Source organism: Heteronotia binoei, chromosome 2 (genome assembly GCF_032191835.1).
Source record: "Heteronotia binoei isolate CCM8104 ecotype False Entrance Well chromosome 2, APGP_CSIRO_Hbin_v1, whole genome shotgun sequence".
NCBI lineage: Eukaryota > Metazoa > Chordata > Lepidosauria > Squamata > Gekkonidae > Heteronotia > Heteronotia binoei.
In genome coordinates this window covers 135,342,803-135,367,048 of record NC_083224.1, presented here as the reverse complement: position 1 = coordinate 135,367,048, position 24,246 = coordinate 135,342,803, and the positions used below count along the sequence as shown (strand labels likewise).

At 42.8% G+C, this 24,246-nt stretch overlaps 1 protein-coding gene across 3 annotated transcripts in view; it reads left to right on the top strand.

The window, feature by feature from the left end:
- The window catches only part of ADGRL4 (adhesion G protein-coupled receptor L4), a 167,558-nt gene that overhangs the window by 126,535 nt on the left and 16,777 nt on the right, over window positions 1-24,246 (top strand). The gene's annotated exons all lie outside the window — the stretch shown is intronic.

Here is a 24,246-nt window from a genome sequence, read left to right as displayed (position 1 = left end):
TGGAACTCTCAGAAGGAGGAGGAGGAACTCTCAGAAAGGTTCAGGAACTGTGCTCCTGTGAGCTCCTACTGAATCTGAGGCCTGAGCCTTCTTTTGTGAATTGTTATGAGTGTTTAAGTGTTGAAATTCATAATGTCTATGTTAGAGAGAGCTCTTTTGGATTATTGGACAAAATGGATAAAATAGTTCATCCTAAGCTAGACCACTTCTCAACCTTCCATATCTTATGTCCCACCAATAATTTGATCAAAGAATCTGGGTACCTCTATGAGAGAAATAAAAAGCCCACTTTTTCATGAAGGCATTCTGTTGTTATATTCACCTTTAATAATAAATTTTGAGGGCATAAATCCACAGAAAAAAATATAAATTAATGGAATCATAGAGTTGGAAGGGACCACTAGGGTCTTCTAGTCCAACCCCCTGCACAATGCAGGAAATTCACAAATACCTTCTCCCCACACACCCAGTGACACCTGCTCCATGCCCAGAAGATGGCAAAACAAAAAACAAAAACCTCCAGGATCCCTGGCCAAACTGGCCCAGAGAAAAGTGTTTCCTGACCCCCAAAGGGGCAATCAGCATTTCCTTGGGAATGTCAGAAAGGGCCACCAGAATGAAGCACAAATGTTAATCCTTCCTGCCCTCCCTCTCATGATCCGCCTATGTTCACAGAATCAGCATTATTGTCAGATGGCCACCTAACCTCTGTTTAAAACCTCCAAAGAAGGCAAGCCCAGCACCCACTGAAGAACTGCTGTCAGGAAGTTTTTCCTAATGTTTAACCAAAAACTCTTTTGATTTAATTTCAACCTGTTGATTCTGGTCCAGCCTTCTCGGGCAACAGAAAACAACTCCACACTATCTTCTATATAAGAGCCCTTCATGTACTTGAAAATGGTGATTGTATCACCTCTCAGTTGTCTCCTCTCCAGGCTAAACATACCCAGTTCCTTCAACCTTTCTTCATAGGACTTGGTCTCCAGACCCCTTTCCATCTTTGTCGCCCTCCTCTGGACATGGTCCAGCTTGTCTATATGGTGCCCAGAGCTTGAACACAATTCTCTAGGTGAGGTCTAACCAGAGCAGAGCAAAGTACTACCATCACTTAACATGACCTGGACACTATACTTGTGTTGAAATAGCTCAAAATCACATTTGCCTTTTTAGCTACCACATCACACTGCTGACTCAAGTTCAGTGTATAGACCCCTAGATCCTTTTCGCACACATTATTGACTGCTCCATTTTATAATTATGCATTGGATTTTTCATGCCTAAATGCAGAACTTTACATTTATCCCTGTTAAATTCATTTCATTTGCTTTAGCTCAGTTTTCCAGCTTATAAAGATCATCCTGTATCTTCTCTGTCTTCTACCATATTTGCTATTCATCCCAAGTTAGTATCATCTGCAAATTTAATAAGCATTCCCTCTGTTCTTCATCCAAATCATATATAAACATGTTGAACAGAACAGGTTCCAGGACAGATCCATGAGGCACTCCATTTGTCACTCCTCTCTAAGAGGAGGAGGAACCATTCATAAGCACTAGTAAGGTGTGATATGGCAACCAGTTACAGATCCACCTAACAGTAGAGAGAAGTCTGCAACTTCAGATATTCCCACCATCCACCAAATCGCATCCTGACCCATTGCACCTTTCCCTCCCACCTTGAGGACTGTTGCCCAAACCTACCCATAAAGAGCAGATTTGAGCAGGGTTTTTTTTTTCTATTTGTATACTGACAGCAAAATGTTTCGGCACTGGAGGGTGCCTGTCATTCCCATTGGGTGCACCTTTCTCTTTGCTCTGCCTTGTGACTGTGTTTGTGTGTGTGTGTGAAATAAACAGTCATTCCCATGGAGGCACTTTTTCTCTTTGCTGTGCCTTGTCAATGTGAGTTTGGGGGGAGGGGTCTAGTCTGCGGTCCTCTCTCTACCTCTTTCTCTCTCTCTACAGCTTGAGAAAGCTTGGAGTTTGCTTGCTACCACCTCTGCCCTGAAGAGATCTTTGGGGAGGGGAGGTGGGAGAGAAGTCTGTAACGTTGAATATTCCCACCATCCACTTTTGTGGGAAGGGCGGGATACAAATCATAAATAAATAAAAATAAATAAATAAATAAATCCACCAAATGTCTCTTGACCCTTTGCCACTTTCTCCCCAGTGAGGAAAACTCTTCTTTTGTTATATTATTCTCATGTTTTCAGTTTTTAAATGTCAGGGCCCAAGTGACTGAGTAAATAAATTATATTTTCTGCTTCAGAGATGCTGTTTGATCACCCTCTTAAGAACATAAGAACATAAGAGAAGCCATGTTGGATCAGGCCAACGGCCCATCAAGTCCAACACTCTGTGTCACACAGTGGCAAAAAATTTTATATACACACATACACTGTGGCTAATAGCCACTGATGGACCTGTGATCCATATTTTTATCTAAACCCATATTTTTTATCTAAATGTTTATCTGCTTTACACAAGAGTAAATGTACTGAAGCAAATGGGGCTACTGTCATATAAGGGGACTGCTCCCTGCCTATGTGTTAGAAGGAAGACAGGCGGAGTGAGGAGGCTGCTGAAATGGTTCAGCATACATACATACAAAAAGAAAAAACCCTGGAAAAACACCCCCGGATAGAACCATGACAGGAAGTCTGCAGTGATCCCACCAGTAGTGTGATCATTGGAACCTCCTTGACACATACAAAAATGCAAAAGGTGGCTGCATTCTGAAAAACACCACTGTGTCCCACCAAGACCATTATAACAGTAACATAATGAAAAATGACAATGAGCAGGATAAAAAAAGAAACATAAATCAGAAAAATATTGCACCATAACATCAGTAATGATACAATAAAGCTGAAGAAATAAAATCTTTAAAATAAAACAGGAGCATACAGATTCAGTTGGAAGAGGAAAGAAAACCAGAGAAAGAACAAAACTATATATATTGCCACTAAAAATTCCCTGAAAAAACAACAAAAATGATCCTAAAACCTGGTGTCAGGTGAATTTCTACAGAGAGGGAGATACAAAGATGGGGAGCAACAACTGAAAAAGTTTTTTTTTTTTTTCTGATGGTCAGTCAACCATCTTCCTTCAGAAAGTGAGGTACACAAAACAACACCTCTGAGCACTATCTCAGCTGCCCCAAAAGTTTCATCTAAAGGGGGATGGTCCTTTGGGTACCCTAGTTTCATAGCATTTAGGGCTTTGAATTGTTCCAAGAAACAAATTCACAGTCAGTATAGTTCTGTCAACACTCATAAAATATATTCCATGTAATCTATTCCTGTAGTGGTTCACGCAGTCCCAGTCCTTTTTCAGTGAGTCACAAAAACCAGAAACCCCAAGGACTGTAAATCAGGTGCTCTTTTATTTAGTTACTTTATATTATCACCACAAGGTGTCTCCCCAGGACCAACTAGGCCTCCTCAGTTAATCTACAGCAAATTACCCAGCTCCCTTGTTCACCAGAGCGTCTCACTCAAATTGCTTCTCCATTTATTAACCGTCTGACAGCCCTTCCCTCAAAGCCAGTCCTTTCTCCTGTAGTAAGGCTATATTCTCAGTTGCTTTTTTCTGGGAAGTGTGTTTTACTTCACCTTCTCTGGTAACCCCAAGGTCTGCTCTTTTCCAATAATCTTTATGGCCAATGAGTGGGAGTAGGCCAAGTAGGCAGCCACCTAGGGCGCCACTAGATGCCCCTTGTCCCCATGTGCAGCGTGTGTGCTCCTTGGAGTCTGCCTTCCCCAATGGCTGCCCAGCCAATTTTGCATTCCCCGGGTCTGTAACAGACCCGGGAAATGAAAAAGTGAACAGCACCTGTGCATTGTGCTCCTTGGAGCTCGGCAGGGATAAATTAACCAGTTGTAAAAGCTGAAGAAGAGCCAATTACAGTTTCTAAAAATTGGTTCCTGTTAAAGTTGTATGCTGCCACCTATCCTTCCTACTCTACTTTAACAGAGCCATGGGGTGGGAACTATAACTCAGCGGCGGAGCATCTTTCTTGCATGCACAAGGTCTTGTCACTGGCACCTCCAACTAAAAGGTTCAAGTGGAAATGGTCATGTGAAGGTCTTTCCCCTGGAACCTCCAGCTAAAAGGATCGGGTAGTATTCTCACAATTTTTATTGCTTAATCTCACAATTAAAAAAAATAAAATAAAAAACTGTAAATTAAAAATGTAAATAGTTTCAAGTTTCTTCATTTCTTCTACAATTCTCTGGGGTTTTTTTTATTTCAGGAGACGGCAGTTTGCCTAGGGCACCAAAAACACTAACACCGTCCCTGATAATCTTTCCCAAACTCATGGCTATTACTGCTAATTCTCTTACCTCCTCTAACCATATTCCTGTTGCCTCTGTTAGTCATCCCATCCTTCTTTTGAATGGTCATATCTCCTGGAGATGCACTCCAGCCCCATCTTCTTCCTCCTTTAAACTTCTGGGTCTCACCCTTTTATTTCCTGGCCCCTCTGCCTTCACCCTGCTCATGCTTCCTCCTCTCTGGACTTCTGTGCTAATCCATTGCCGGTTTACTCCATGGTAAAATGCTACAATACCAACAAGCAATTTTGCTTCTGCATTTTGAATCAATTGAAGTTTTCAAACAAACTTCAAAAGGCAGACCTGCAAGGGCTACCAAGTCCATTTCAAGAAATATCTGGGGATTTTTAGGATGGAGCCTGGAGACTTTGGGGATGGAGCCTGGAGGTCTTGACAAGCATAATTGAACTCCAAAAGGAATTCTGGCCATCACATTGAACGGAACCACACACCTTTTAAATGCCTTCCCACCACTGAAAATAATGGATAGAGGCACCTTTTTGGGGGGCTCATAGAATTGGACCCCATGGTCCAATCTTTTTGAAACTTGGCAAGTCTTTTGAGGAGATGCATGGAATGCTATGCTGCAAATGTGGTGCCTCTACCTCAAACAAAAGCCCCCCCCCCCAGAACCCCAGTTACCCACAAATTAATTCTCCATTATACTCTATGAGAATCGGTCTCCAGGCTTAGGGAATAATGGAGTGCCCAGCAAACATTCCCCCCCCCCCCGCTTTCTGATGACCCTGAAGTGGAGGGAGGGCCTCCAAACCAGGGGATCCCCTGCCCCCACCTGGGGATTAACTCAAACAATGGAACTACGGTCTAGATTGAGAAAAACACTGTTACAAAAAACGTATAAAATTGTACACTCAGTTGAATTCCACTTGTTTATCACTTATGTTATTTACATTCCACAACTCTATTTAACACAAAAACATAAATTATTTATACCACATAAGAAAACAAGGTCTTTGGCATCCACATTAGCATTGAATTCCTGGTCACAGTTAGATGAACGCTGACTCAGAAGTAGACATAATTCAGACACAGCTTGAATGATGGAAGCAGCAGTTCCTGAAGCCAAGAATCTTTTACCACCAGTAGATAAACAGGATAGTGCTCATAGCCTTACAAACTTCATTGGCTGAACAAACAGGGTTGGCTACATGATTTACTGGTTTCAATCATGTTTTGATGAATAAACCATTCTTCTTCTGGCCACCCAACTTACCACAGAACCTGTGCTCACAATTATTCACTACAGAAATCACTCCAGATACTTCCCAAGGCACCAGTTCTCGCTGTACTTCCCAAATGACTTCCCAAATCATCTCAGAGACTATGCTGTGGAGCAGATGGTCACAGAACCTACCAGGGGAGAGACAATCCAGGACTTGTTTCTAAGTAATGCCCAAGACCTGGTGAGAGATGTAAAAGTGATTATACCACCTTGGAGCAATGACCATAATGTTAATTTTATCATTTGTATAAATAGGGAGTTGCCCAAAAAGACCAACACAACAACTTTTAACTTTAAAAGGGGTAACTTCTCTGGGATGAGGAGGCATATGTAGAAGAAACTGAAAAGGAAATTAAATAGGGTCAAAACTCTTGGGGAAGCTTGCGGACTATTTAAAACTACAATCCTAGAAGGTCAGATAAAAACTATACCGCAAGTCAGGAAAGGGACAAATAGTTATAGAAAAAGGCCTACATGGTTAACAAACAAGGTATTGGAAGCTGTAAAAGTACAGCAGCCCTGTGGCTCAGAGTGGTAAAGCTGCAGTACTGCAGTCCTAACCTCTGCTCATGACCTGAGTTCAATCCCAGTGGAAGCTGGGTTCAGGTAGCCGGCTCAAGGTTGACTCAGACTTCCATCCTTCTGAGGTCGGTAAAATGAGTACCCAACTTGCTGGGGGGGAAGTGTAGATGACTGGGGAAGGCAATGGCAAACCACCCCGTAAAAAGTCTGCCATGAAAACATCGTGAAAGCAGTGTCACCCCGGAGTCAGAAATGACTGGTGCTTGCACAGGGGACTACCTTTACCTTTTTAAAACATAAGAAGGATTCCTTTAAGTGGTGGAAAGCTAGTCCAAGTGAGATTAATAAAAGGGAACAAGCTGTGGCAAATAAAATGCAAGTCTGTGGTCAGGCAGGCAAAAAGGGACTATGAGGAGCATATTGCAAAAAACATCAAGACCAACAATAAAAATGGGACTTCCAGGGTTGGAAAATGCTGAGCTGAACTGCTTCTCAGAAGGGGAGCAGACTGGAACTTCTGTTCGGGGTAGTGGAAGGCCTACTGCCTAATGCCTACTGCCTATTTTTCTCAGTCAGAGATCAGTCCAAGATATGCACAGGAAACTTTGAGGAGATTTACCTTGGCTAAAAGGGAGTCCCGGGGGGGGGGCTCCTTTGAGGCTTTGAGGGGTTTTCAGAGGCAAGTTGCATTTTCATCATCTGCAGAAGTTTCCAGAGTCATTTATTTGACATAAGTTCGACAGGATCCTAATCTTCTTTGATACTGCTAAACATCTAAAGCTGTACAAGACCAGTGTTTATCTGGATAATTACAGAAAAGGTACAGATTGCTATCTTTCATTCTGGGACTAATTAAAGTTAAACAAAATAAAATCAGAAGGTGGGAAATTGAAATCTAGAAAGCTTGGAAGAAGAAGGGGCGAAATTTGGACTTTGTAAATTTAAAGGACAGTGCTAAAAAGTGGAAAGGAATTTATTGTTTTGTCTACTTGCATTTACTTGAGAAAAAGCCCCATCATCATAGATTTGCAGCTCCCACAGCCAATACAGGAAATACGTCAAATATCGTGAGATCTCTCTACCAGCAAAAAAGGGATTTGGTGGCAAGCAAAGCAGGAAGTATCGAATGGAAAAGGGAAATCATTGAAGCAACCAGCCTACTCTAGGACTATAATATCATAGAAAAACATCGGCAACCATTGCTAGGAGGCTAAAATTTAAATAAAATTTTTAAAGTGTTCGGGACAATAAAAATTGGTGGAGCCGACAGAGGTGACGATTATAAGGTAAATACTATTGGACATTTTAGAAGCCTCTAGAGGAAAAGGGAATTTTTTTAAAAAGTGAGGCAGAAAGTCACGACCGCCATTTTGGAAAAAAATAAAATTTAAAAAAATTAATATCTGAACCCAGGAGGCTCTGAGGACAGCAAAATTAGGCTTATTGGAAAGAGCAAGCCTCACTCTTTTAAATCTGATAGCTGAAATTTAATTTGGTGAGGTCAAAATTTTCAATGTTTTTACATGTCAGACCACAAGCAAACCTGTGCAAGGACTGCTTCACGGGAGAAAATGCAGGACCAATTAGATGCAATGGAAGCCAGGATAATGAAAGAAATGAAGGAGATGATAACTGCTTCCAAAAAAAATTAGAAAAGATATTGAAGAGCTAAAAAAAGATATAGAGGATCTCAGAAATGAGACTGTGGTGACATCAAAAAAAGTGCAAGAGGTGGAAGGGAGAGTGAAAGTACATGATTCCACCTTGTTAAAAATACAAGAAAAAGTGGCAATTCATGACTGCAAATTGATGGAGACCCAGATACGTCTGAGAGGAGTACCTGAGGATGAAGAAACTGATTTGAAAGAATATATAATAAAAATAATTGCAGAATTTTTGGAGGAATATCCTGAAGGGACTAGAAACATGCATGGCTATATGTATAGAGTGAACTCACTATATGCCAAAAAAAATAATCTACCAAGAGATGTGGCTATAAGATATATGACAAAAGAAATGGTGGGAAAAAGAATAAAAACTTTGAAATGACATTGATAGTGGGAAGCAGTAGAGTAAGAATTATGAAGGAGTTGCCAAGACAAGTGATAAATGACAGAAGAGCATATAAGAAATTGACAGAAAAATTATGGGACAATGAAATGAGGTATAGATGGGTAATACCTGAAGGTTTGAGCTTTGAGCTACAAGGGAAAAAGGATTACAATTACAAGCATGCAGGAACTGCGTGGATTTTATGAAGAACATAAAGAATTTGCACCATTATGGATTATAAATTATTATCTTGGCATGTAAATGGACTAAATTCACCACAAAAAAGAAAGGCAATGTTTCATTGGATTAAAAAGCAAAATTGTAATATAGTTTGTTTACAAGAAGTACATATCAAACAAAAGGATTACAAATTTTTATGGAATAAGCAATTGGGACTAGAATTTCATTCATTGGCTGAACAGAAGAAAAGGGGAGTGATTTTTTTATATTAAACAAGAATTGGACCCGAAACTAGTGTTTAAAGTTAAAGATGGAAGATTTGTAGTGGTAAAAATAATATTATATGCAAAAAAAAAAAATGTTGTTACTGGGACTGTATGCACCAAATGGAGCAAAGGATGCTTGTTACTGGGACTGTATGCACCAAATGGAGCAAAGGATGCTTTTTTAAAAGACATTAAACAACAATTTGATGAAGTGACATATGATCAAGTTTTGATAATGGGGGACTTTAATGGAACAATTAAGAACACACTGGATAGGTCTGGGGGAAAAAAAATAATAAGGAAGGAAAATTGCCAAAGTCTTTTTTTGAATTGGTCAAACAAAAAAATTTGGAGGATATATGGAGGAAATTTAATCCTGAAGTGCGGGACTATACCTTTTTTTCAGCAAGACATAAAACTTTTTCCAGAATTGACATGTTGTGGGGTACTAAAGATTTAGGCCTTATAACAAAGAAAATAGAGATTTTACCTAAAATAGGGGCTGATCATAACCCAATAATGTGGATTACAAAATAGTCTGCTCTAAATATGTGCAGATGGAATATATGAAAGTGTAACAAATTATGCTCTTTCTGTTGCTTTAAGCAATTTACAGATATACTTTTTAAAAAAATCTAGTCTCCCATACCACAGAGAGTTTAAGTAATTTAAAGCCACATCTATAGGAAAAAGGGAGGGGAGCAATTATGCACTTCAGAAAAATAGTGCTGTTTTTTTTTTTTTTTTTTCTGGGAGCAGCAGTTAGAAGAACAATTGAAACATCAAGCAAAAAGCTGTAAAGAGCAGCAATTTCAAGCATGCATTTTATCTTGAGCCTGATAGATTGCAATGATTTCAGAGACTTTTCAAAGTGGGCCTAGCCACAGTTCAGCTCTCTCACAAACAGCATGCTGTAGCTCTAATTCTTACTGAGAAACGTTACATTTTTAAGTGGGAAGGAAAAAAAATGCGAAGTGAGATTCAAAGAGCTACTGAAGGGGACCCCAAGGGCTTGGACATACCCAGGGGGATATTTCAGCTCTTTGCTTTCAGTATGATCAGGTTCTCCTGCTCTGCCATATCATAAACTGCTTTTGAGATTTCTCTTGATTTCAAAAGAGGCTTGCCATGTCTTGCAGAAAGTAACATTTGAGAAATGAAAGTCCAAACATACTGTGAGTGAAATGATGTTTGGGCTTATGTCAAATGATTTAAAGGAGAGCTTTTAGCTTTTGCAGAAAGGGGAGTGGATATTAGGGGTATACCAGGTTGGCAATATAGTGTAAAGACTGCAAGTAAATTAAGAGCAAAATGAATTGGTTTAGATTCCTTACCTCAAGATAATATGTCAGGAAAATACTTGCAGGTCCTTTCTACACTAAACTTTAATCCTGGTTCAACCCTGCCCCTGAATGGACATTCTACACTACACATGAGTTCACCCTTGTTTTTATCTCAGCACCCCCCCCCCTCCGGTTTCTACACTACACTTAAGTTCACCCCTGCTCTTTATCTCGGGGAGGTGGGATTATTTCCACATTATGCTGTGTTCACCCCAGTTTCACTCCACCCAGGATATACAGATGCTTTTTTTGCCCAGGGTTTTCCTGCAAGGTAAATGAATGTGAGTCAAATTCAGAGAAAACTCAAATTGAGGTCAAAGTGTAGAAAGGACCTCACAGTTGCATTGCTGAATAGGAAGAGGCTCACTGATAGAACATCCACGTTTCATGCAGAAGACCCCAGGTTCAACCTTAGTATCAACAGTTAGAAGAATCTGTCAATATCAGGTGAAATACCTTAGCCTGACACCCTGAAGAGTTCATTCAGAGTAAACATTACTGACCTTGATAGCCCAATGGTCTACCTGGCACTGGGTGGCTTCAGGTGTTCATGTGATATAAAATTGAACTGACATACTTATCACCGTATTATTCTCCAGCTGACTCAGAATCAGGGCCAATGGGGGACATGGTAATCTTTTGTAATTTGATAAATTTTGCAACTTGTTTTTGTACCTTCCCATCAGACTAAAATGTAATACATTCTCAGTTTTAGTTTTTGTTGTAGCTGGGATATCAAAAACTGCAAGTGCTCCATGCCTAAAATTGTCAGATTAAGGCTGGCAGTCAGCAGGAGACTTACCAGGTGGGGCATGTCACTGACATCATGATTTTGTTAGTGACACAGCAATATCATATGGGGTGACACTCCAGCATCACCCACTTTAACTGTACAGTTCGGGGTGGATGCTAGATCATCAACCAACAGTATGGGCGTTTTCCCACAGAGCTTACCGCGGAGCGACGTCCTCCTCACCGCACAGCGTCTGCGTGGATTTCCCACCAACTGCTCCACAGAACCAGGAAGTGACGGACCTTTTGCATCGCAGATGTAAACCACTAAAAACCAGTTTACGTTAGCGATGCAAAAGCTGCGGCTCTTCCTGGTTATGTGGAGCAGTTGGTGGGAAATCCACGCAGACGCTGCGTGGTGAAGAGGGACGTCGCTCCGCGGTAAGCTCTGTGGGAAAACGCCCAATGACAATCTCTTTAGGTCATGTCAGATGAGACATCATGGCATTGGCACAATGCAGATAATTCCCTATTTTCCCGAGCATTTTCCCCTTACTGCCTAGCTAAGTGGAGATGGGTAGAGCTGTGGGGTGGGGGTGGGGGCAGAAAGTCTCCCTCCAAAGCAGGAGACATGTCCCCCTATCAAGGTCCCTCTGGACTTCTGAGAGGGCCTGTTCAAGAACACAACTTTATCAATGAATTTTAAGATGCCATTAGCATTCAGAAGTGTATGATACCAGCCTAATGAATCCTATCTAATAAATGTTCTTAATTTTGATTCTATACATGAAAAGCATGGTGTCAGGAGTTTGCTAGACTGAACCATGGAAAACGGGGCATTTTAAACCTTTGTAAAACAAGCTGCAGACCTAAGATAAATTCCCATAAGCATTAACTAAGACTATATTTCAGATTAGATCAGAACAGCCAAATCAGGGTGGTATGTGCGTGAAGTAATATTAAAATAGAACAATGAGTTTTGTACAGGGCACTAGGAAACAAAACAAGAAAAAAAAATGCCCTTCAAGAAGGGAGCAAAAATAGGTATGAGAGAAGAAATGTAAAATGTAGAGTTTATGTTAATTTTTATTCTTTCAAATGGTATTTTATTATTGTCTCTGCCACCTAATGGGAAACTTTACTTATCATCAGGCTAGAGCACCCAATATACTTGCCACCATATTATGCCACCCAGCAGTACTGAAATGAGGAATCTCTGTCCTGGCTGTTGCTTTTGAAACTATTCAGCAGTGGATTGCTCCCCTCAAGCTGTGCATCTTTACATTTAAAATGTATCATTTGAGAATATTTAGATCCCTGTCAGTGGTGAGCAGAAACAAAGAGAAGGAGAGGGAGAATCACAACATGATATTGTCAATACACTTAGTAATCAGTAGGGATGTACAGCCAGACATTAACTAATAATAAACCATACAATTCCCCTTTGGTCTTTGGAAATAAATGAAAAAACTATTAATACACAATATTCTGGCCTCTCATTATTACAATAGGAAGGTAGCATGGAAGGACTGAAGATAGCAAGTCAGCAAATAATCTCTCTCTCTCTCGGCTTGACTTCGCGAACGAAGATTTAAGAAGGGTGCAGTAGTCCACATCTGCTGCAGGCTCGCTGGTGGCTGACAAGACCAATGCGGGACAGGCAGGTCCGGCCACAGTGACTGCAGGGAAAAGTCTGATTTGGGGTTGGTGCTGTAGCAGTATGATTCTTCCTCAATCTCCTTTTTTCCTCAAGACCAGCTATGCGTGCGTTCTCAAAGGAAGAGACAGCCTGGTGGATGGTGTGCCTCCATGCTTTGCGATCTGAGGCTAGGTCAGACCACTGGTGATGGTTGATGCGACAGGTGCCAAGGGATTTCTTCAAGGAGTCCTTGTACCTCTTCTTTGGTGCCCCTCTATTTCGATGGCCGGTGGAAAGTTCGCCATACAGAGCAATCTTGGGAAGGCGGTGGTTTTCCATCCTAGAAATATGCCCTGCCCAGCGCAGCTGCGTCTTCAACAGCAGTGCTTCGATGCTTGTAACCTCCGCCCTCTTGAGGACTTCAGTGTTGGTCACAAAGTCACTCTAGTTGATGTTGAGGATGGTGCGAAGGCAGCGCTGATGAAAGCGCTCAAGGAGTCACAGGTGATGACGGTATAAAACCCACGATTCGGAGCCGTAGATGAGGGTTGTCATCACAACCGCTTTGTAAACATTGATCTTTGTGCCTTTTTTCAGATGCTTGTTGCTCCACACTCTTTTGTGCAGTCGGCCAAATGCACGGTTTGCCTTTGCCAGCCTGTTGTCAATCTCCTTGTCGATCTTGGCATCTGAGGAGATGATGCACCCCGGGTAGCTGAACTGCTGGACTGTCTTCAGAACTGATTCACCCACAGTGATGCAGGGAGGGTGATAATCTTCCTGGGGAGCAGGCTGGTAGAGAACTTCTGTCTTCTTCAGACTAACTTCTAGGCCGAATAGCTTGGCAGCCTCTGCGAAGCAGGACGTCATATGCTGCAGAGCTGATACCGAGTGGGAGACGACTGCAGCATCATCAGCAAACAGTAGCTCTCGGATAAGTTTTTCCATTGTCTTTGAGTGAGCCTTTAGTCGCCTCAGGTTGAACAGGCTGCCATCAGTGCGATAGCGGATGTAGACGCCATCATCATCATCCAGATCTACTGCGGCTCTTTGAAGCATCATGCTAAAGAAGATTGTAAAGAGAGTTGGCACGAGAACACAGCCTTGCTTTACACCTGTGCCTATTGGGAAGGGCTCCGAGAGATCGTTGCAGTGTCTGACTTGGCCTCGCTGGTCTTCATGTAGCTGGATGATCATGCTGAGGAACCTTGGGGGACATCCTAAACGTTCCAAGATTTGCCACAGGCCTTTCCTGCTAACGGTATCGAAAGCTTTGGTAAGGTCGACAAAAGTCACATATAGACCCTTGTTCTGTTCCCTGCATTTCTCTTGGAGCTGCCTGAGAACAAATACCATGTCGGTGGTGCTCCTGTTAGCTCTGAAGCCGCACTGGCTCTCTTGGAGGAGTTCTTCTGCAATGGTGGGCACCAGTCTGTTCAGGAGTATTCTGGCAAGGATTTTGCCTGCGATGGAGAGCAGGGTTATCCCCCGGTAGTTGGAGCAGTCTGACTTTTCCCCTTTGTTCTTGTGTAGAGTGATGATGATTGCATCGCAAAAGTCCTGTGGTAGTTTGCCTTGTTCCCAGCAGGTGACAAGTACTTTGTGAAGTGTGCTATGTAGTACTGTGCCCCCATGCTTCCAGATCTCTGGTGGGATTCCATCAACTCCCGCTGCCTTGCCACTTTTCAGTTGCTTGATGGCTTTAACAGTCTCTTCTAGGGTGGGGATCTCATCCAACTCTGTTTTCACTGGTTGAAGTGGGGTGAGGTGGATTGCTGAATCTTGAACTACGCGGTTGGCACTGAAGAGAACCTGAAAATACTCCGACCACCGGTTCAGTATGGATGCCTTGTCTGTGAGAAGCACTTGGCCGTCCGCACTACGCAAGGGACTCTGAGCCTGATATGATGGGCCATATACTGCCTTCAGGGCTTCGTAGAACCCTCTTAAATCACCAGTGTCTGCACACAGCTGGGTTCTCTCTGCAAGCTTGGTCCACCACTCGTTCTGAATGTCTCGAAGCTTGCACTGGAGGTTGCTACATGCAGCGCGAAAGATTGCTTTTTTCCCGAGACAGGAGGGCTGAGCAAGATGTGCTTGGTAGGCAGATCTCTTTTTCGCTAGTAATTCTTGGATCTCTTCAGCAAATAATATAAATCAGCAAATTATGTCACAGAAGACAATACTGATCTCACCAAATTATGCAGATAAATTTCTGTGCACAGCAATTTAGGCAATCGTTACACCCTTTCAATGGCATTTTTAGATTCTGTGTCAGAAGAAGCAGGGTCACCATTTCCCTGCTTATTTTCTCATTGATAGGTGTGTATTTACAGGTTCTTGTGTAAGTCTGTGTTATTACTAGGACTTGATTTCTTTAAGACATTTTTACCCTGTCTTTTCCACATAAACAGACTCAGCACTATGATATGACTGAGCTGTCGGAGACCATAGTTTCCTTCATGACACTGCTTGCTCTGTAACGCTGCTTGCCTTTTTAAAATACAAAAATGCCCTCCAGAACCTGTCACCCAAGGACTTCCCCATGCTTGCTCTAAAATGCTGCCAGCTGCCATATGCAAATTTCTCTACCCATTTTGCATGCAATATTCACCCATCTTCCTAAGGATGTCAAATTCCTTTTCTGCTCTCTCCACCCTATTGCTTGCCTTTTGGAGGTATTGCGCTTCCTATGACCACTGTACAAATGAGAATTTTAACTGCCTTTGAAATGGAGACTCAAACTCTTACTTGCTTGAAAAAGAATCCCCTCAAACATGGGCACAATCCCAAGGAATTTCTATACACTTTTTTTCGCGGGGGGGGGGGAGGGGGAGTTAATGCTATAACAGTGCTATCCTAAACAGGTCTACACCTGCCTAAAGCCACTAAAGTCAAAGGGTCTACCTCTCCTTAGAATGGTGTTGCAAATTTGTTCTAATTTATAAAAGAGGGGTGCTTTATTCTATCTGTCTGAAATTTGACAGTCAGTATAAGTGGGACTGTACTCTATGAAAATTTAATCCAAATTAGATAGAAAACAATTAAAGCAAAAGCCAGACATGTTTTTCTCATTGATCTCTTAGTGGGAATGAGTCACTGGATCCAGCCTATTGCGCTGAATAGGGCATGTGATGAAGCTATCACATAACCAGAAATCCACTCAGTACACCATACTGCCAGCATGGGAGATAGTTTTCCTTAGAGCTTCAAAAACATCTAGATGAATACATCAATGGAAGGCTTTTTGATGCTCAGAAACTATAGAGCTTTTTACATTACATTTTCAAGGAATATGAATGTACATGGAGACAACAAGATCATAGCAGTAAACAATATAACTTAAAATCATTGATTAGATTAATATTTTATATCTGCTCATGAAAAGGGATTTCCATTGGCAGAAGGGAGTAGTAATATAAGCTTCCTTCTTACTGCAGACCCTCACATCCTCTTCTAATCCAGAGGGTGACCCAAATCACAGGAGCAGTTTTTCTGGGAATACCAGAGGCTGCAGAGGAGTAAGGAGGTAAAAACAGTACATTCCATGAGCCAAGCTCAACTTGCACTACTTTGAATCTATCCCTGGATGTTTATTGTTGCAGAATCTCCTTTCATTCTAACCTCTTTATTCCTACCCTGTTACCCAATATTACTTGTTGTCATTCTTAATTTTTTTTCTGGTATTGCGTCAATCTGTAACTAAATAACTAAGGCATTTGGTCAGATGTATTCATCTAGGAGATAATAATGAGAGAAATCAGAACAGCAGACCTACCACTCATTGTTTGACTGTCAACTTGAATGCAATTTTAAGCAATTAATATGGCAGACATTTTCATTTTCTGGTTTAAACTGTGGCATTGTGAGCATATTAACTCTATTCCACCTTAGTTGAAGCAGCATTGAAGCAATTTTTATCCATTGGTTAGCCAGATGACAGAAATCTTTTTCCTGTTCACAGCAGATTGAACATCAGAATTCAAGCTTGTTAATTCTAACATCGATAATAAGGGTCATTGGGGAGAATGATGTCTATACAGCTGTTCTGAACATCAGACATTTTTAAAGGAGCCATATCTAAACTGATATTTTTTTAAATAAATAAATAAATAAATTTTATTTTTATATCCCGCCCTCCCCCACCAAAAGGCGGGCTCAGGGCGGCTCACAGACATGACTACGTCATGATTCAATTAAAAGCAGATAAACATTATGAATACAATACAATTACATATATAGATTAAAATACATAAAAATAGGTGCTATAATTTCTGATGTCACAATTACATATTATCAGCTTCAGTTACAACATAAGATGGCTAGAGTTAGAATGATTTTATCAAGTTAGTCTGGTCCTAATTCAAATGCGAGTTGGAAAAGAGAGGTTTTGCAAGCCCTGCGGAACTGGTTCAGGTCCCGCAGGGCTCGCACCCCCTCTGGGAGTTGATTCCACCAGCGCGGGGCCACTAATGAGAAGGCTTGCTCCCGAGTTATCTTCATTCTAGCCTCTCTTGGCCCAGGGATTTGTAGGAGGTTTTGGGAGCTAGATCTTAACGCTCTCCTGGGGATATATGGGGAGAGGCGGTCCCTGAGGTAGGCAGGTCCTCGGCCATATAGGGCTTTAAAGGTAATAACCAGCACCTTATACCGAACGCGGTAGACGACCGGTAGCCAATGCAGATCCCGCAGCACCGGCCGCACATGTTCCCACCTAGGTAGTCCCATCAACAGCCTGGCCGCTGCGTTCTGCACTACCTGAAGTCTTCGCGTTCGGCACAAGGGCAGCCCCATGTAGAGGGCATTGCAGTAGTCTAGTCTTGAGGTGACCGTTGCGTAGATCACAGTTGCTAGGTCGTCGCGTTCCAGGAAGGGAGCCAACTGCCTCGCCCTCTTGAGATAGAAGAAGGCGGATCTTGCGGTGGTAGCTATCTGGGCCTCCATTGATAGCGAGGATTCCAGTAGCACCCCCAGGCTCTTGACCCTGCGCACTGGTGTCAGTGGCGCACCGTCAAAAGCTGGCAGAGTAATCTCCCCCCCCGGTCCGTCCCGACCCACGCAAAGGACCTCAGTCTTCGTTGGATTCAACTTCAGCCCGCTCAGCCTGAGCCAGTCAGCCACGGCCTGTAACGCCCGGTCCAAATTTGTAGGGACATCACCAGTCCGGCCTTCCATCAATAGATAGAGCTGGGTATCATCAGCGTACTGATGACAACCAAGCCCATACCTCCGGGCAAGCTGGGCAAGGGGGCGCATAAAGATGTTAAACAATGTCGGGGAGAGAACTGCCCCCTGAGGCACCCCACAATGAAGCGGGTGTCTCTGAGACAGCTTCCCCCCAATTGCCACCCTTTGTCCCCGATTTTCAAGGAAGGAGGAGAGCCATTGTAAGGCTAGCCCCCGAATTCCTGCGTCGGCGAGGCGGCGGGTCAGCAGCCGGTGGTCGACCATGTCGAACGCCGCCGACAGGTCGAGCAGCAGCAATACCGCCGAGCCGCCCCGATCCAGTTGCCGCCGGAGATCATCTATGAGGGCGACCAAGACTGTTTCCGTCCCATGGCCCGGGCGAAAGCCGGACTGGCATGGGTCCAAGGTGGAAGCGTCTTCCAGAAAATCCTGTAACTGCAACGCCACAGCCCTCTCTATAATTTTGCCCAAAAAGGGCAAATTTGAGACCGGCCGATAATGTGCCAATACGGCCGGGTCTGATGTAGCTTTTTTCAAGAGAGGGCGGACCACTGCCTCTTTCAGAGATGTTGGGAAAACACCCTCCGAAAGAGATCGATTTATAATGTCCCGTATAGGACATTTCAATTCCTCCTGGCAGGCCTTAATTAACCAGGAGGGACATGAGTCCAGATCACAAGTTGTGGATCGTGCAGTGCCAAGAATTCTGTCAACTTCCTCCAAGCTGAGCGGGTCGAAGCAGTCCAAGGTTACATCCGAAGACACGCATTGGGCCTCAAGTTCACTTACTGCGTCTAAATTGGCGGGGCAGTCGTGGCGGAGCGATTGGACCTTATCTGCAAAAAACTTCGCAAAAGCCTCGCAGCCTATCTCCAATTCCTTAGCTTTTGGGTTGCCCTGTGGCAGTGAAGTAAGGTTCCGAATTATTCTAAACAATTGAGCTGGGCGCGAATTTGCAGATGCAATCTTGGTCGCAAAGTATGTTTTCTTTGTGGCCTTGATTGCCATCTCATAGGTCTTCATAAACTTCCTATAAGATGTTCTAGTCGCTTCGTCGCGGGTACGCCGCCATTGCCTCTCTAGCCGTCTAAGGCCTTGCTTCAGCCGGCGCAGTTCCGGGGTATACCACGGAGCCGGCTTAGTCCGAGGCCGCAGAGGACGCCGAGGTGCAATCTCCTCGATGGCTCTGGAGAGCCGATTATTCCAGGACTCAACCAGGCCATCGAGAGAGGTGCCAGAGGGCCAGGGATCCCGCAGAGCCATTTGGAACCGTTCCGGGTCCATCTGGCTCCGCGGGCGAGCCATAATAGGCTCCTCGCCTAAACAGGTTTGGGGAGGCAAGTCTACACGGGCCTTGAGGGCAAAGTGATCCGACCATGGCACCGCCTTGGCGGTTATATCGCTCACAACAACCCCGGCCGCAAAGATCAGGTCTAACATGTGACCAGCCTGGTGAGTGGGGGTTACAACAAGTTGAGAGAGTCCCAGTGTCGCCATGGAAGACACTAGGTCCATCGCCTGACTGGAGGACGGGTCATCAGCATGGACGTTGAAGTCACCCAGGATTATCAACCTTGGGTGCTCCAACGCCCAGCCCGTCGCCGCCTCCAGTAGGGATGGTAAGGTGCTGGCTGGTGCGTTAGGCGTACGGTACACCAGCCAGACCGCCAACCCCTCTCCAGCCTCCCACGCCAGGCCGGCACACTCAATACCTTCAATCTTTGGGGCCGGGAGTGCCCTGAAGGAGTAAGCCTCCCGTACAGACAATGCCACCCCTCCCCCCCGCCCACTAGTCCGTGATTGATGTAGGACTGAGTAACCTGGAGGAGTTGTTTGCGCGAGGGCCACTGTCTCACCCTCCCGGGTCCAGGTTTCAGTCACGCAAGCCAGGTCCATATTTTGTTCGAGAAGAAATTCTCGAAGAATTGAGGTCTTATTATTAATGGACCTGGCGTTGCACAACACCAATGACGGAGGTGGGTTATTCCGTCTGGCCCTGCTACCTGTCTCCCTTGGGATGGGACGCAGACTGGAAGAGGACCGAGCACTGTCTTGTCTCTGTCCTCTTCCCTTATAATATCTGCTCCCACCGCTGTATCTCCCCCTCCCCAGGAGCACTGGGATCCCTGAGCCTGCCATCTCTCGCTGGTGGCAACTGCTAAGTTCACCACTATCAGATTGGAATCAAGGATATTCCACTAGCTCGACCCACTAGGTCCTGATAATCTAATTGACCCACAAATTTGAGAATCTTCCCTCCCTCAGTTTCTTATATATATTTGGTAAATTGACTCCTGTAGCAAATTAATTTAATCCCTCCCACTATTTTAAATTAACCAGCTAAAATTCATACAATTCAGTCCAGCTAAGAAATTCATACAATTCAATCCAAATATACAATAAATTACTCTAATGTGTCAATTAATAACAATCCAATTTATCAGTAGGTTACGAGGTGCAGTTGTAAAGTGCAGTGCAAAATCCTCTCATAAAGATAGTGAGGTAGCAACAGAGTACTGTGGGTATTACTGTGGGTATTTAAAGCAAGTATGTTACTAAAAGAGCAGCAGGAGACATCTTCACCCCCCTCCTTATTTTTTTAAGGTCTACATCAGCATATAGATGGTTCCATCAATTATTGAACACAAGTCTGAAAAAGTAGAAAGGAATTATTTGGGAGCTACAGTTTTGAAGCTTTGAATGTGAGGCACTCAACTGACTCAGAACAAGAGTGTCAGAATCTTTAGAATTAGCTTTTTCTTTACTGGACTGAATCTTCTTTGTTGCAATGGAAAGCTACAAAGGGTCTTATTCTTAAAGAGGCTTCAATATCAGAGAGTTTCTCCTTATATCAGGAAAATCATATAATGTAAATATTCTTCACCTCTCTCCTTTTAATATGCTTATTTTCAAATAGCTACTTTAATTACTGTATGATTTATAAAGAACTGTTTCGATATTCTCCTCTCTCAGCAATTTAATCTTAATTATTGTTATAACATTCTTTCTTTATTCATGGCATCATCATATTTTGCAGGCAGGTGTAATATATTCTGTAATACATTGCCAATAAAAGTAGGTAAGAATAGTACAAAATGAGAGTGAAATGCTTTGCTCCACTGAGATATGTATAAATTTTATTAATATACTTAGAGTATTCAGAGCAGCATAGCTATAGAAATGTGCCCAGCCCACTGCTGTGAGAGAAGAAATGAAGACCCGACTTAATTCACATCAAAGTAATCCTGCTGGATTTAATGGGTCAATTCATAGAATAGAGCTAAAGTTGGACATCCACAAACAGCATACCTGCTGGTAACCTTACGAGCTGCAATAAGTGAGTTCCCATACTAGTAACTGCTTCCAGCACCATTTAGAATCATGTGTCCCAGAACAGCATGATAAAAATGTCTGGGACTGTGAAAGGAAAAGGAGCTGTAAGTAAACAGCTTTGCACCTTCTAAGAACAACCTCAATGCCTCCCCCTACTGAGTAGAGCCCCCAACCTATGATTAATTGATTAGATGTATTCCATGGGGACTGTGACTCTAAGTCAATACAGAGCTGTTACATATGCATTAACAGGTTTTGTGTATTTTAAAACCCTTAGCACTCAATTAAAAATTATGGCTGATTATGCTAAGTCTAGAATTATTTTACATAATATCAAGCACTAATATATTTACCCCATCAGACCAACATCAGCATATTCTACTGCTCAGTAAAACATCAAACAGTGTTTTCCTATAACCTTAATGTCTATCTTTTTAACTTTGGGATCGAGGACGTTTGTGTTTTTAATATATGCATGAATCCTTCCTTCCACTGGTCACTGATTCCCTTTCAAATCCCCTCCTCAAGAATTTTTTTCTTCTGTAGGAATTAAAATGCATACTTCAAAAATCTGAAACTCTACAAAGGCTATCCCCACCATGTGGTGGGACAATCTGAGAAGGGAACTGGTGGCGATGGAAAGGGTTATGCTTCCTAACTCCCTTCCTGCCCTTACTGTTCACTATCAATCATCCCTCCAAAACTTTTTCTCATTTTTAAAAATACCATAGGGCCTTTGTGCATAAGGTGTAGAGAGGCTCTTAACAATTCATAGAATCATAGAGTTGGAAGGGACCTCTAGGGTCATCTAATCCAACCCCCTACACAATGCAGGAAACTCACAAACACCTCCCCCTAAATTCACAGGATCTTCATTGCTGTCAGATGGCCATCTAGCCTATGTTTAAAAACTTCTAAGGAAGGAGAGCCCACCACCTCCCGAGGAAGCCTGTTGCACTGAGGAATTGCTGTAATGGTCAGAAAGTTCTTCCTAATGTTGAGCCGGAAACTCTTTTGATTTAATTTCAACCCATTGGTTCTGGTCCTACCTTCCGGGGCCACAGAAAACAATTCCACACCATCCTCTATACGACAGCCCTTCAAGTATTTGAAGATGGTGATCATATCACCTCTCAGCCACCACCTCTGCAGGCTAAACATCCCCAGATCCTTCAACCTTTCCTCATAGGACTTGGTCTCCAGACCCCTCACCATCTTCGTTGCCCTCCTCTGGACCCAGCTTGTCTATATCCTTCTTAAAATGGGGTGCCCAAAACTGAACACAATATTCCAGGTGAGGTCTTACCAGAGCAGAGTAAAGCGATACCATCACATCATGTGATCTGGACACTATATTTCTTTTGATACAGCCCAAAATTGCATTTGCCTTTTTAGCCACCGCATCACACTGTTGACATGTTCAGTGTATGATCCACTAAGACCCCTAGATCCTTTTCCCACATACTACTGCTAAGACAAGTCTCCCCCATCCTATAACCATGGATTGGATTTTTCCTACCTAAATGCAGAACTTTACATTTATTCCTGTTAAAATTAATTTTATTAATTTTAGCCCAGTTTTCCAGCCTGTCAAGGTCATCCTGTATCCTGTTTCTGTCGTCTTCTGTGTTTGCAACCCCTGCCAATTTAGTATCATCTGCAAATTTTATAAGCATTCCCTATATTCCTTCATCCAAATCATTGATAAAGATGTTGAACAAATCCCAGGACAGATCCTTGATGCACTCTACTTGTCACACCTCTCCAAGAGCATGAGGAACCATTCACAAGCACTCTTTGGGTGTGATCTGTCAACCAGTTACAGATCCACCTAACGGTAACAGGATCTAAACCACATTTTACCAACTTGTCAACAAGGATAGTATGTGGCACCTTATCAAAAGCCTTACTGAAATCAAGATAAACAATGTCTACAGCATTCCCCTGATCCAGCAAGGTAGTCACTTTCTTAAAAAAAAGAAATCAGGTTAGTCTGACATGACTTGTTCTTGAGAAAATCATGCTGGCTCTTAGTAATCACATCCATTCTTTCTAAATAATCCAGGACCGACTGTTTGATGATTTGTTCTAAAACTTTTCCAGGTATAGACATCAAGCTGATGGGTCGGTAGTTACCCGGATCCTCTTTTTTCCCCTTCTTGAAGATGGGGACAACATTCACCCACCTCCAATCTTTCCTATTCTCCAAGAATTCTCAAAAATAATAGCCAGAGGCTCAGAAATTACCTCTGCAAGCTCTTTTAGAACCCTTGGATGGAGTTCATCTGGTCCTGAGGACTTAGTTTCATTTAAAGAAACTAGGTTTTTATGTACTACCCCAATGCTGATCCTAGGTTGGAACCTCATACCTGCCTTATATGTTCTGTTTTTGCCATGTTGAGAACTGTTCCCCTCAGAAGAGAAGACTGAGGAAAAGTAGGAATTGAATTGTTCCTCCCTCTCTTCATTACCTGTTACAATTTCACTTTCTTGCCCTCACAATGGGCCTACCATGTCCTTGCTCTTTTTCTTACTCTGAACATAAGAAAAGAACCTTTTTTGTTGTTTTTAGCATCTTTGGCCAGCCTAAGGTCATACTGAGCTTTAGCTTTCCTAACTTTTTCTCTACAAGCACTGGTGATTTGTTTATATTCATCCTTGGTTATTAGGCCCTCCTTCCAATTTAGAGAGCTGTTTATGGAGCCACTTCGGCTTCTTTATGCTTTTTCCACTTTTTTTTCTCATAGGAATTGTCTGTGATTGCGCTTTCAGTATTTTGCTTTTAAGAAACTCCCACCCCTCCTGAACCCCCTTCCTCTGAAGTATTTCTGACCATGGGATTTTACCCAGCATAGTTCTAAGTTTATCGAAGTTTGCCTTTCTGAAGTCCAACCTATAAGTCTTACATATAGCTTTTCCCTTCCCTAAGACTGTAAATTGCAAAATCACATGGTCACTACTGCCTAGGGTGCCCACTATTTCCACTTCTTCAATCAATTCTTCCTTGTTGGAGAGAATCAAATCCAAGCTAGCAGATCCCCTTGTTTCCTTCTTCACTTTCTGGAAAAGGAAGTTGTCAGTAAGACAAGTCAGGAATCTATTTGATTTTTCATTTTTTTACAGAGTTGGACTTCCAACAGATGTCCAGGTAATTGAAATCTCCCATGATCACTGTATCCCTTCTCTTGGAAAACTTTGCAATCTGCTGTAGAAGTATCTCATCCAAGTCCTCTGCCTGACTTGGTGGTCTATTTCTGAGCCCCACAATAATATCACTGTTATTTCTTACTCCTTTTATTTTTACCCAGAGACTCTCAACTGACCTGCTATGCTCAGATTCACATATTTCCTCACAAGTATATACCTCCTTCACTTATACTGCTACGCCTCTGCCCTTTCTCATTTGTTTGTCC